Raw genomic sequence first — 13,023 nt, forward strand, 5'->3', positions numbered from 1 at the left:
TGGGGCATGGCCACTAGGTAACTCGAGGGGATGGAAGACCACGAGTGTCGATGAAGCCCCCTCGCACTAGGCCCCTGTGTCCTTGCCCCCCCCCCTCCTGCCTGGAGGCACTCGCAGCAGCTCTGTGTGCTAGGCCCAAGTGTCCTTGGCCCCCCCGCCTGGAGGCACACACAGCAGTTATGCTGAGAATCTGCAACAGTATGTTGCAGAGTCAGACTGCCTGAAACTAAGCAAGGCCAAACAGGGGAGATATGGAAGAACAATGCTGAATAAAGCAGCTTTATGTATAGTTTAACAAATGATACAGAGAATCAGGGAACTAGCTGGGAACTGGATTGGCTGGCTATATGGATACTTGGAGCAGCTTGCTATTGGATAAGTATGCTGGAAAAAAGGATGTATAAAAGCCTGTGTAACTTCCTGCTCTGTTGTGCAGGATTTGAGATTTTATTCTCCCTGTACCTTTTTGCAGCTGCAAATAAACTTTTCTGCTTCTCCACCCCGTTGTGATTATTGGGTGTAGCACACCGGGTAACGAACCACTCAAGCTGTTGTTCAGCCTCTCGGCACTGGGTGCCGGCAACACTCCTAACAGGACAATTATCGATATGAACTTTTAGGTTATTTTACAAGCGAGGAGAGGTACAAAGAGCTGTGGTAGAAAATAAAGAGTCTCCTACTTACTGACATCTGACTTATTTCAGAAAGTGTGCATCCGATGAAGCGAGCTGTAGCTCACGAAAGCTTATGCTCAAATAAATGGGTTAGTCTCTAAGGTGCCACAAGTCCTCCTGTTCTCTTTGCGGATACAGACTAACACGGCTGTTACTCTGAAACCTGTCAGAAATCTAGTGACTGCAATCCAAGCTCTTTTTGGGGTATGCTGAGCTGCCCAGATTCGGATACCAATGACGCTGGGCGGGACGCGACTGAACTCAGGTTTCAGAGGAGCAGCCGTGTTAGTCTGTACCCCCAAAAAGAACAGGAGGACTTGTGGCACCTTAGAGACGACCACATTTATTGGAGCATCAGCTTTCGCGAGCTACAGCCCGCTTCATCCGACGCATGCAGTTGTGCTCCTCCTGAGCTCCCCTGGGGTTAGCACCAGCAGCAGCCAGGTCACTGACTCGCCGCCGCTGCCCGGGCAGCGCCGCGCGGAACCGAGACGCGGCAGCCGGCCCCATCGCAGCCCCAGGGAAGGCGGCAGTGCCCGGTGGCCACGGCGGTGTCTGCCCGCCTCGGGGTCTTTGCGCGCCCAGCGGGCATGCGCCCAGGCTCCCCGGATCCCCGAGAGAGGGCGGCGGCGGCAGGGGGAACGAAGCGCGGCCCGCCCACGTCGCGCTGTGGCTCGCCCCGCAGTAGGAGGCCCTGCCTCTCTCCGGCCGCCAGGTTACCCAGCCTGCGCGAAACCCTGGGTAGCGGCGCCATCCAGGACCCCTAGGCTCTCCCGTTTCAAAATGCCCGCGCTTCCTCCCCCAAGCGTCCTCTTCCGACAGCAACGGCATGCCCCCCCAGTAACTCTATGCGACTAGTGGAGATTTTACAACAGAGTGCGTTTGTTGTCGGCGAGCGAGAGAAGGGACTTTTGTACGCACTTACCTCACTTTTGTTTCAGGCTCCCTGGTAGCAGCTCTTGTGCTACCCACATCCGGCTACCTAAAGTAATTCCTCTCTCTTGCAATAGAAAGATCCCAGCTATCCACACTGCAGTGGTCAGTGACTCACGGAGCAGGAACATAGGAGAAAGCTTCTTACCTGTTTCAGATGCTGGGCTGAAAGGGGACTTCTAACACTCAGATGCTTTTGGCTATATACAGCGCTCATTAGCTCCACCCAGCTTCTGTGACACAATTCAGGAGAAATGAAAGAAACCTCAGGAGCTTTTCTGCGATATAATCTTACAAGCTAGTGCCTAATTTAAGTGTACAGACATTGTGATTTGCAGAAGTGATTTGCAGTTTGTATTTATTAGACCTAATTAAGGTAGCATGAGCCAACCCTCCCCCACCCCAAGAATATTAAAGATAAATAACTAGGGTCAACTTCTCTTTGATTGAAGATGCTGAGTAGGGTGTCTAATTTTTAATATTTGACTGATCTAGGTCCTAATTCTCCAAATTTACCGTGCATAGGCAGTCCCCTGCATCTTACCAGAGCTCCACTAAAGTTCAAGAGACTCTTCATGGGCACAGGAGTTATAAGGTATGTGGATGCTGCAATCACAATGTGATTTGGGAATTATACCTCCCTGCCTCTGTGTACACAGACCCTTAAGTGTGTATTGCATATTCTACTCCAGCTGTCCACTTCACACCTGCCTTCTCAGAGCCCAGATATGCCACTGTTGCTGCTGTTGAGCAGTTCCAGTGAAGTCAATAGGCCAGTTTAGGTCATACAGTACAGTTTACATGAGCAAGGGATGGGAGCAAAATTGGGAATGAGATTTTCAGTGGGATTTATGCTTCTCAGGGTATGTCTACGCTAGAAAATTAGGTCAAATTTATAGAAGTTGATTTTTATAGAAGCGATTTTATACAATCAATTGTGTGTGTCCCCCACTAAGCGCAGTAAATCGGTGGAGTGCGTCCACAGTACTGTGGCTAGTGTCGACTTTCGGAGCGCTGCACTGTGGGTAACTATCCCACAGTTCCTGCAGTCTCTGCCGCCCACTGGAATTCTGGGTTAAGCTCCCAATGCCTGATGGGGCAAAAACATTGTCCAAAACATTGGTTTTGGGTACATGTCATCAGTCACCCCTCCCTCCATGAAAGCAACGGCAGACAATCGTTTCATGCCTTTTTTCCATGTGGACGCCGTACTGCTTTCAGCAGACGGTGCAGTAGGACTGCAAACCATCGTCATCCACCACTTCCACTGCAACTCTGCTCTCCTGCAGACACCATACCATGACAAGCGTGCAACCTGCTCAGCTCAGCTCACCGACGCTGCCACTGTTGTGTCCTGGTGCTGCTGGCAGCAGACAGTGCAGTAGGCCTGCTAACCACTGTCATCCACCGCTTCTGCTGCAGTTCTGCTTTCCTGCAGATGCCATACCACGGCAAGCACAGAGCCCGCTCAGATCACCGCGGCAGTTCTGAGCATTGTAAACACCTCGCGCATTATCCTGCAGTATGTGCAGAACCAGAACCTGCAAAAGCAGGCGAGGAGATGACGGCAGCGTGGTGACGAGAGTGATAAGGACATGGACACAGCCTTCTCTCAAAGCACGAGCCCCGGCAATTTGGACATCATGGTGGCAATGGGGGAGGCGCATGCTGTGGAACGTCAATTCTGGGCCTGGGAAACAAGCACAGACTGGTGGGACTGCATAGTGTTGCAGGTCTGGGATGATTCCCAGTAGCTGCGACTGGGAATCATTGCATGCGTACGGGACTTTCATGGAACTTTGCGACTTGCTTTCCCCTGCCCTGAAGCTCAAGAATAGCAAGATGAGAGCAACCCTCACAGTTCACAAGCGAGTGGCGATAGCCCTGTGGAAGCTTGCAACTCCAGACAGCTACCGGTCAGTCGGGAATCAGTTTGGAGTGGGCAAATCTACTGTGGGGGCTGCTGTGATCCAAGTAGCCAACAGAATCACTGAGCTGCTGCTATCAAGGGTAGCGACTCTGGGAAATGTGCAGGTCATAGTGGATGGCTTTGCTGCAATGGCATTCCCTAACTGTGGTGGGGCGATAGACAGAACGCATATCCCTATCTCGGGACCGGACCACCTTGGCAGCCAGTACATAAACTGCAAGGGGTACTTTTCAGTGGTGCTGCAAACACTGGTGGATCACAACAGATGTTTCACCAACATCAACGTGGGATGGCCGGGAAAGGTACATGACGCTCGCATCTTCAGGAACTCTGGTCTGTTTGAACAGCTGCAGGAAGGGACTTACTTCCCAGACCAGAAAATAACCATTGGGGATGTTGAAATGCCTATAGTTATCCTTGGGGACCCAGCCTACCCCTTAATGCCATGGCTCATGAAGCCATACACAGGCACCCCGGACAGTAGTCAGGAGCTGTTCAACTATAGGTGGAGCAAGTGTAGAACAGCGGTAAAATGTGCATTTGGATGCTTAAAAGTGTGCTGGCGCTGTTTACTGACTCGGTTAGACCTCAGCATAACCAATAATCCCATTGTTATTGCTGCTTGCTGTGTGCTCCACAATCTCTGTGAGAGTAAAGGGGAGACGTATATGGCGGGGTGGGAGGTTGAGGCAAATCGCCTGGCCACTAATTACATGCAGCCAGACACCAGGGTGGTTAGAAGAGCACAGCAGGGCGCGCTGAGCATCAGAGAAGCTTTGAAAACTTGTTTCATGACTGACCAGGCTACGGTGTGACAGTTCTGTTTGTTTCTCCTTGATGAAAACCCGCCCCCTTGGTTCACTCTACTCCCCTGTAAGCCAACCAATCTTCCCCCTTCAATCACCACTTGCAGAGGCAATAAACGTTGTTTCAAAATCATGCATTCTTTATTAATTTGTCACACAAAGAGGGGGATAACTGCCAAGGTAGCCCAAGAGGGGTGGGGGAGGAGGGAAGCACCGGGTGGGGTCTTGGAGGAGGGGAGAACAAGGCCAGACTGTACTTCAAAACTTATTGAATGCCAGTCTTCTGTTGCTTGGGCAATCCTCTGGGGTGGAGTGGCTGGGTGCCCAGAGCCCCCCGCCCCATGTTCTTGGGTATCTGGGTGAGGAGGCTATAGAACTTGGGAAGGAGGGAGGGCGGTTAAACAGGGGCTGCAGCGGCAATCTGTGATCCTGCTGCCTTTCCTGCAGCTCAACCATATGCCAGAGTATATCAGTTTGATCCTCCAGTAGCCTCAGCATTGCATCCTGCCTCTGTCATCACGCTGCCTCCACCTCTCCTCTTGCTCATCCCTCCTGTCCTCGCGTTCATTTTCTGCTTTTCTGGACTCTGCCATTGTTTGCCTCCATGCATTATGCTGAGCTCTTTCAGTGCGGGAGGACTGCATGAGCTCAGAGAACATTTAATCGCAAGTGCATTTTTTTCACCTTCTTATCTGCGCTAGCCTCTGGGATGGAGATGATAGGTGGAGCATTGAAACATTTCCAGCTGCGGGAGGAAAACAAGGGAGAGTAGTATTTAAAAAGACACATTTTAGAGAACAATGGGTAGACTCTTTCACGGTGAACCAAGCTGTTAACATTACATAGCACCTTCATAACACGTGGGGATGGTTTCAAACAGCAGAGCCCTCATTTCCCATACCAAGCACCCGTTGGGTTGGCCATTTAAAATGAGTTGGCCATTTCAAAGGAGGGGCTGCAGTTTTCGGGTTAACGCGTAGCACAAACCCAACTAAATCCCCTTCACGCCCCCCACACCCAGTTCTCTGGAATGATCGCTTCACCCCTCCCTCCACCACGTGGCTAACTACAGGGATGATTTCTTTTCAGCCACAGGCAAACAGCCCAGCAGGAACGGCCACCTCTGAATGTCCCCTTAATAAAACTCCCCTATTTCAACCAGGTGACCATGAACAATATCACTCTCCTGAGGATAACAAACAGAGATAAAGAATGGGTGTTGCCTGAATGCCAGCAAACACCGGGACCATATGCTGCCATGCTTTGTTATGTAATGATTCCAGACTCCGTGCTACTGGCCTGGCATGGTAAAGTGTCCTACCATGGAGGATAGAATAAGGCTGCCCTCCCCAGAAACCTTTTACAAAGGCTTTGGGAGTACATCCAGGAGAGCTCCATGGAGATGTCCCTGGAGGATTTCTGCTCCATCCCCAGACATGTTAACAGACTTTTCCAGTAGCTCTACTGGCCGAGAATGCATCCCAAGTCTTCAGGGCAAATTAATCATTAAACACGCTTGCTTTTAAACCATGTGTTATATTTACAAAGGCACACTCACCAGAGGTGCCTTCTCCGGCGTCATGGTCCGGGAGCCCGGGTTGGGAGGGTATTGGCTCCAGGGTGATAAACAGTTCCTGGCTATCCGGGAGAATGGTTTCATCCTCTGCCTCCTCATCATCTTCCTCGTCCCCAAAATCCTCATCCCTGTTGCGCGAGACTCCCCCCTTGCAGGAGTCCACGTACAGAGGTGGGGTAGTGGTAGGAGCACCCGCTAGAATTGCATGCAGCTCATCATAGAAGCGGCATGTCTGGGGTTCTGACCCAGAGCAGCTGTTTGCCTCTTTGGTAGACTTGCCTGAGCTCCTTAAGTTTCACACAGCACTGCTGCAGGTCCCTGTGATAGCCTCTGTCCATCATGCCCTTGGAGATTTTTTTCAAATATTTTGGCATTTTGTCAAAAGTCAGAGTTCTGCCAGCATTCGTCTCCCCATACAGCGATCAGATCCAGTGTCTTCCGTTTGGTCCATGCTGGAGCTCGTTTGCAATTCTGGGACTGCATGGTCACCTCTGCTGATGAGCTCACCACGCTGGCCAAACAGGAAATGAAATTCAAAAGTTCCCGGTGCTTTTCATGTGTACCTGGCTAGTGCATCTGAGTTGAAAGTGCTGTCCAGAGCTGTCACAATGGAGCACTCTGGGATAGCTCCTGGAGGTCAATACCGTCTAATTGCATCCACACTACCACATATTCAACCCGGCGATGTCGATTTCAGTGCTAAACCCCTCATCGGGGAGGAGTACAGAAATCGATTTTAAGAGCCCTTTAAGTTGACACAAATGGCTGTGTCGTGTGGATGGGTGCAGGGTTAAATTGATCTAACTCTGCTAAATTTGACCTAAACTCGTAGTGTAAACCAGGGCTCAGAAGCAGATGGTTTAAAATACACACATTAGCTTTGGCTGAAACATAGTGGGTAGCCAATTTTTGTCAAACATAAAGAGCTCATGTATCAGTTTGGTTAGTGGTGGTTTCATTATTGTCCTTCATAGGAACAGTTCTTAGAATTTAATTTATTTCAGTCTTTTAAAATAGCCAGTATAGGCCAGATTGTGATGCCTTTACTCAAGCTGAGTAGAACCTTACTCCAGAAGTAGCTCCATTGATCTCACTTGGAGTTTTTGCAGAGTAAGGTAGTATCCAATGTAAAAGTATCAGACTGGCCCACACAGATGTCTTTCTGCCTTAGTTCAGTCTAACAGGTCATATATTTGAAATCTCCCAAATGCAGCTGACAAATGTATTTCAGTACTATGGGTGCAAAATCAAATACCCTTCTATGGAAATGTGACTCAAAAGAATGAATTCATTAGGAGAAATGGAAAGACTTACTGCCTTAGACTTGCAACTGAGCTATGAGGAGGCTATGATGGAACAAACAGGATGAACTGATACTACAGATAACCTTTATAGCAAGGAATATATAAAGTAACTTGTAACCTTCACCTTTAGTAGCTCAACTCTGCTGTATTCCCTAAGCTTGCACCTCCAATGCCCATCCTATTACTCTTTATATATGTAACCCTTCTGCCCGTCAGAGTTGGCAGCAACAAGGGCCGGGTTCAATATCTAGGGGTTCCATTCCAATAACACAATGCAAACCGGCTCGAGCCCCCACCCAGTGACCTGGGACAAATATATACCACCCCCGCTGGGCGCCTCCAAGAGGCAATACTTCCCCTCTCGCAAGCACATAGTCTGAGTGTAGCAAAAGTCTTTTAATAACAGAGAGAAACAATGTGGCATTATGTTGGGGAAACACCACCAACCGGATTCATAACACAACCCATGAGCAAAAACAACCCCACCCCAGGCAAATTGGGGCATGCCCTTTTCCCTTTGGTTCTTGAGTCCAGCAACCCCAAAAGTCCAATGCCCCAAAAGTCTCTGTCCCTGGTCAGGGCAGCCCCAGAGTTCGAAAGTTTATTGGCGGAGCTTTACCTCCCAACCTGGGTGGAAATGGGACGGGGGTAAGAGGCACCTTACGTGATCTGAAGCTGACCGCCCCATAGCTCCATAGCGGCGCTCCGCTCCGCCAGCCGCCCCACAAAACTCCTTCGCGCAGCTGCACTCCGCTCCACCAGCCGCCCCACGAACTCCTTCGCTCAGCTGCGCTCCGCTCCACCAGCCACCCCACGAACTCCTTCGCTCAGCTGCGCTCCGCTCCGCCAGCCGCCCCACGAACTCCTTCGCTCAGCTGCGCTCCGCTCCGCCAGCCGCCCCACGAACTCCTTCACTCAGCTCCACGGCCCACAAGCAGCTCCTGCCATCCACACACTGCTCCGCGTCGAACTGCTTCACCAGCCGCCCCGCAAACTGCTCCACAATATATCTTCAGGCTCCCCCACTACTTAACACAACACTCAGTGATTTCAGCTCTTAGGTGAATTCAGCTTATAGTAGGGGAGCCCCAGTGCTGGTGCACTGTCAGCCCAAAGTGAGCTCAGCAGCCTATAACTAGACTTCTAATGAAATCAAAATTAGCTCTGATATTCCACAGTGGAGAGAGGAGGAAGTACAATCAGCATGTAAGGCCCTCACCAAGGGGCCCATGCCACCAAGTATTAATACTTGTCCCCAGCCTCTCTCCATTCACACAGTTTTGGAACCCATGACCCTTGCCTAGCGAGTGCTACTTAGATGATGGTGAATCCCTCCATCGTAACAAAAGGCCACGTACAGTTCCAAGCACAGTTCCCATAATCAGGGTAATAACAATTTATTCTTCCTGCCCCAATAACAGAGACACTGGGGATCCCACAGCGGCCAAAGTGACCATTTGGGCAGCTATGGTCTCATTCTAGGCGTGGTGGGTGTGCCTATGCAAATGAGATCTGCCCCTGAAGTTCTTTTCCACAACTTGCCACACCTCACCACCAGATGTCAGGGTGGAGCTCATCCTGACACTGCTTACATATATATAAAAATACTTGTCTAAGTTAAAAGAATTGTTGACAGCGCAACTGAAAACATTTAATACAGGGGAATCAAATGATTCTACCATTTCTTCTGCTGCTGTGAATCTCCCTCAGTTAAACAGCCTTCTCATACTGTATCCCTTATAACTACATGTGAGCAGAGTCAGAATGAGCTCTACCCTGACATCTGATGGTGAGCTGTGGAAAAGGACTTCAGGGGCTGATCTCATTTGCATGAGTGCACCCACCCTGCCTAGCATGATGGGACTGTTGGCCCAAATGGTCACTTTGGCTGCTGTGGGATCCCCAGTCTCTTTGTTATTGGGGCAGGAGTAATAAAGTGTTGTTATCTTGGTTACGTGAATCAAGGACAGTAGAAACTGCAGAACTGGAATTAATTTGCAAACTGGACACCACCAAATTAGGCCTGAATAAAGACGGAGTGGTTGGGTCATTACAAAACCTAAACCTAATTTCCCCCTACTGTTACTCACACCTTCTTGTCAACTGTTTGAAATGGGTCACTCTCATTACCACTTCAAAAGTTATTTTTCCTCCCTTGGTATCCTACTCTTAATTGAATTGTCTCGTTAGACTGACCTCACACTTGGTAAGGCAACTCCCATCTTTTCATGTATTTATACCTGTTCCTGTATTTTCCACTCCATGCATCTAATGAAGTGGGTTTTAGCCCATGAAAGCTTATGCCCAAATAAATTTGTTAGTCTCTAAGGTGCCACAAGGACTCCTCATTGTTTTTGCTGATACAGATCAACATGGCTACCACTCTAAAGAGCTAAAGTTACTAAGAGCTGAAATCACTGAGAGCTGTGTTAAGTAGCGGGGGGGGGGGTGGGGCTGACATTATTGGTGAGCGGCTAGCACGACGGCTGGCGGAGAGGCACGACTGGAGGTGAAGACTGCAGCAGAACCCCACAGAGAGGCGTGGCAATCGGCCGTCAACCCCATCAGCAGAGCATGTAAGGTGCTCCCATACCTCCCCCTTTCCACTCAGGCTGGGAGGTAAACTCTGCAGATGAACTTCTGAACTTTGAGGTTGCACTGACCAATGGCAAAAACCGTGGGTGGGGTGACATTTGGGTTGCTGGACTTAAGACCCTGAGGTGAAAAGGACACTGCCAAACTTACTTGGGGGTGGATCTTTTGCTCATGGTTTATGTTATGAATCTTGTTTGTAGTGTTTCCCCACTTAATCCCACATTGTTTCCCTTCTTTATTAAAAGGCTTTTGCTATACTCAGACTCGGTGCTTACGAGAGGGGAAGTATTGCCTTTTAGCGGCACCTGGAGGGGTGGGGATGGTGGTATGTAATTGTCCCAGCTCACTGGATGGGGGCTTGAGCTGGTTTTGCCTTGTGTTATTGAAAAGGAACCCCTAGATACTGAATCCTGCCCTTGTTGCTGCTAACTCTGAGGGGCAGAAGGGTTACATACAGTTTTGCTGTCTTACATTTCAGTGGAGAAATGAAACCAAAAGTTAATGTTTCTAGGAATGGACAAGCTGTTCTCGCTGGAATGTTATACAAGAGATCCAACATTAACCCCCTTATTTCTAGTCTCTTTCAGCATTTCAGCTGCAGCTAGTCAGAATGGCTGGAACTTTTGAGCCTGCCTGCTCATTTCTAAACAAGCATTATGCATACCCGAGAGTGCTGCTTCACTTGCTATTCTTTCAATCTGACTTAAATCAGTGGGACTTGTGCCTGAGCAAAGAGTGTGTAAGCTATAAGTAAGGGTATCAGGGTGTGCCCTTTGGTTATTAAATGTTTTTCCTTTCCTGTATTTTTTTTTCTTTTAATAGCGCAATAAAACTTTCTACTTTGAGATTGGTAGCATCAAATACATGAGGTCACATTCAGGACCCAGAGAATTAGTTATTGATCAGTGTAAAATATTGTTTTATGCAGCACTGATATCTAATTGTTCTGATATCTCCCCATCTGAAGGTCCTGCAATAGAGCCATAAGAATAAAAAAGTATTAATAGCTATATCAAGATTGTGAAATGCATTTTATGCTCTTACACAATACAGTTAAATAGGAAAATCAGTTGCAGCAGATTCAATATTTTTAATGGGTCATTTGTGCCATCTCTCTCTACACTGTGTTACTACAAAAGGGGATAGGGTGCAAGGACAGTTGCTAAATTCTACTGAAATGGTCAAGAGTGAGCCGTGATATACTTAAGCCACTGCTTCTTGTGACAGAAGGTGAAGCAAGACCAGCAAGTTAGCGTTTTTACCTTGGAGAGTGAGAGGCTAACTGAGGCACTTCACTCTTATGTGCTACAGGGCCCTGTAGATAATGGCTTGTGTTGAAATACCTCTCTAAACAGCATTCCTTGCTCCAGATAAGCACCAAAATCAAGCTGAGAGGAGTTCCTCATAACGTGATTTACCTGGATGTTGTCTTAATGCCTTCAGCTGTAGCCATGTGAGAACCCAAAAGGATGTAGTCAGGATGCTGCCTCTACAGCTTTATGGGCAATGTAGCCTGCGGAAGGGAGGTTATGTACTTGTGGCAGTACAGATATCACCTATGGAGAGTTGATACTCACCTAGTGTAAATCAGTAGTGCTTCATTGAAGTTAGTGGAGCTATGCTGATTTATATCTGCCAAGGATCAGGCCCATTATAGCTACTAATGAGTACTAAGTAGCTAGCAAAAAGTTCATGTCTGATATAACTCTGGTAGATATAGTACAAGCCATTGATCTAGAGCAGTGGCTCTCAACCTTTTCCCAATAACTGGACCCCTTCCAGGAGTCTGATTTGTCTTGCGTAAACCCAAGTTTCACCTCATTTAAAAACTACTTGTTTACAAAATCAGACATAAAAGTGGCACAGCACACTAGTACTGACAAATGGCTTACTTTCTCATTTTTACCATTTAATTATAAAATAAACCAATTGGAATATATTGTTCTTACGTTTCAGTGTATAGTATATAGAGCAATATAAAACAAGTCATTGTATGAAATTTTAGTTTGCACTGACTTCACGAGTGCTTTTTATGTAGCCTGTTGTAAAACTAGACAAATATCTAGATGTGCTCCCTGGAAGACCTCTGCATAGCCCGAGGGCTACATGTGCCCCTGGTTGAGAACCACTGCTCTAGTGGGCCTGATAATCTCTTTACCAGCTGAATCATATAAGGTCAAGCCATGCAAATTGAACAATACATTTTTATTAACATTCATAGAAGAATGCACTACATGAACACTACTAGTTAGTTAGGCCCAAAGCTCAGCTAAGCACTTAAACGGGTCGTTAAATGATTAGCTGAATCAAGGTCCTAAGGAGGGATCAGCCTTGCTCTCACTTGCTGTTAGTGGAATCAGGAGCAGGCTCTATATTACTTCCAGTAAACAAGGTAATCTCCTAGATGATACAGAGCCAAACCTTGCCACTTACTGCACTGATGGGATGCTCGAGCTCACCAAGGAGGCATAGTATGCTCATTCTAAGTGCCACCTACCTATACAAAAAACTAAACATAGGTCCTGCTGCTTAAAATATTGTCCTGTTTTACAGAACAATGTACTGTATTTCTAAAGGAATAAATGGTTTGACACTTTATAGACATGCATTACATATACATACATTAAAAAAATGGAAGCAGTTCCACGGTTAAATCAAGCATGTTATAAATCTATTCTAAAATATAATTATCCCTCTAAACTAATCAGGGCAATTAAAGAGAAAAACTAAAGCCTGCCACCAGTAAGGTGCAAGAAACAATTGAGATGGAGCAAGTTGTAGATAAAACTACTTGTTTACTAGCTATAAGTAAAACTATAGTATTACGTTAGCAGGTATTTATTCTTTCCAATTTATATCAACACACACACCCAATCAGTGCTGCATGTACATTTACAAACACTCTTGAGAGAAAATAGTTATCAAAAAAACCCAACATAGATTGGAAATATTTTGCTGCCTTCTGGTTTGCAGTTTTGCTTTTAAATATAATAAACCAAGTCACATGTACTATGAGTTTTTAAATAAACTGATGACATTAAAAGTGAGTTATGATTTAGAACAGTCAACTTGACATTTGAATCTGCTCCGTAATACTGCAAATGGGAAAACAAGGAAATAAGATTAGCTACCTAGTCCACTATGAAGTATGATAAATATTTAAAACTAGAATACACTTGTTAAAAGAACAAAATACATTTTATGA

The 13,023-nt window shown here is 47.2% G+C and overlaps 1 protein-coding gene across 4 annotated transcripts in view; it reads right to left on the reverse strand.

The window, feature by feature from the left end:
- LOC311514721 (interferon-induced GTP-binding protein Mx1-like) overlaps window positions 1–1,815 on the reverse strand; it is a 29,029-nt gene extending 27,214 nt beyond the window's left edge. For 2 of the 4 annotated variants that reach the window (XM_084617400.1, XM_084617401.1), the window contains exon 1: window positions 1,600–1,801. The gene's annotated coding sequence lies outside the window, so the exon portion shown is untranslated. Of the gene's footprint in view, window positions 1–1,599 lie in introns of all 4 variants that reach the window. The other 2 variants (XM_084617403.1, XM_084617402.1) reach the window with 2 other exon arrangements.
- Window positions 1,816–13,023: the final 11,208 nt, after the last annotated feature.

This window comes from Lepidochelys olivacea (assembly GCF_965140295.1).
Source record: "Lepidochelys olivacea isolate rLepOli2 genome assembly, chromosome: 1".
Taxonomy (NCBI): domain Eukaryota; kingdom Metazoa; phylum Chordata; order Testudines; family Cheloniidae; genus Lepidochelys; species Lepidochelys olivacea.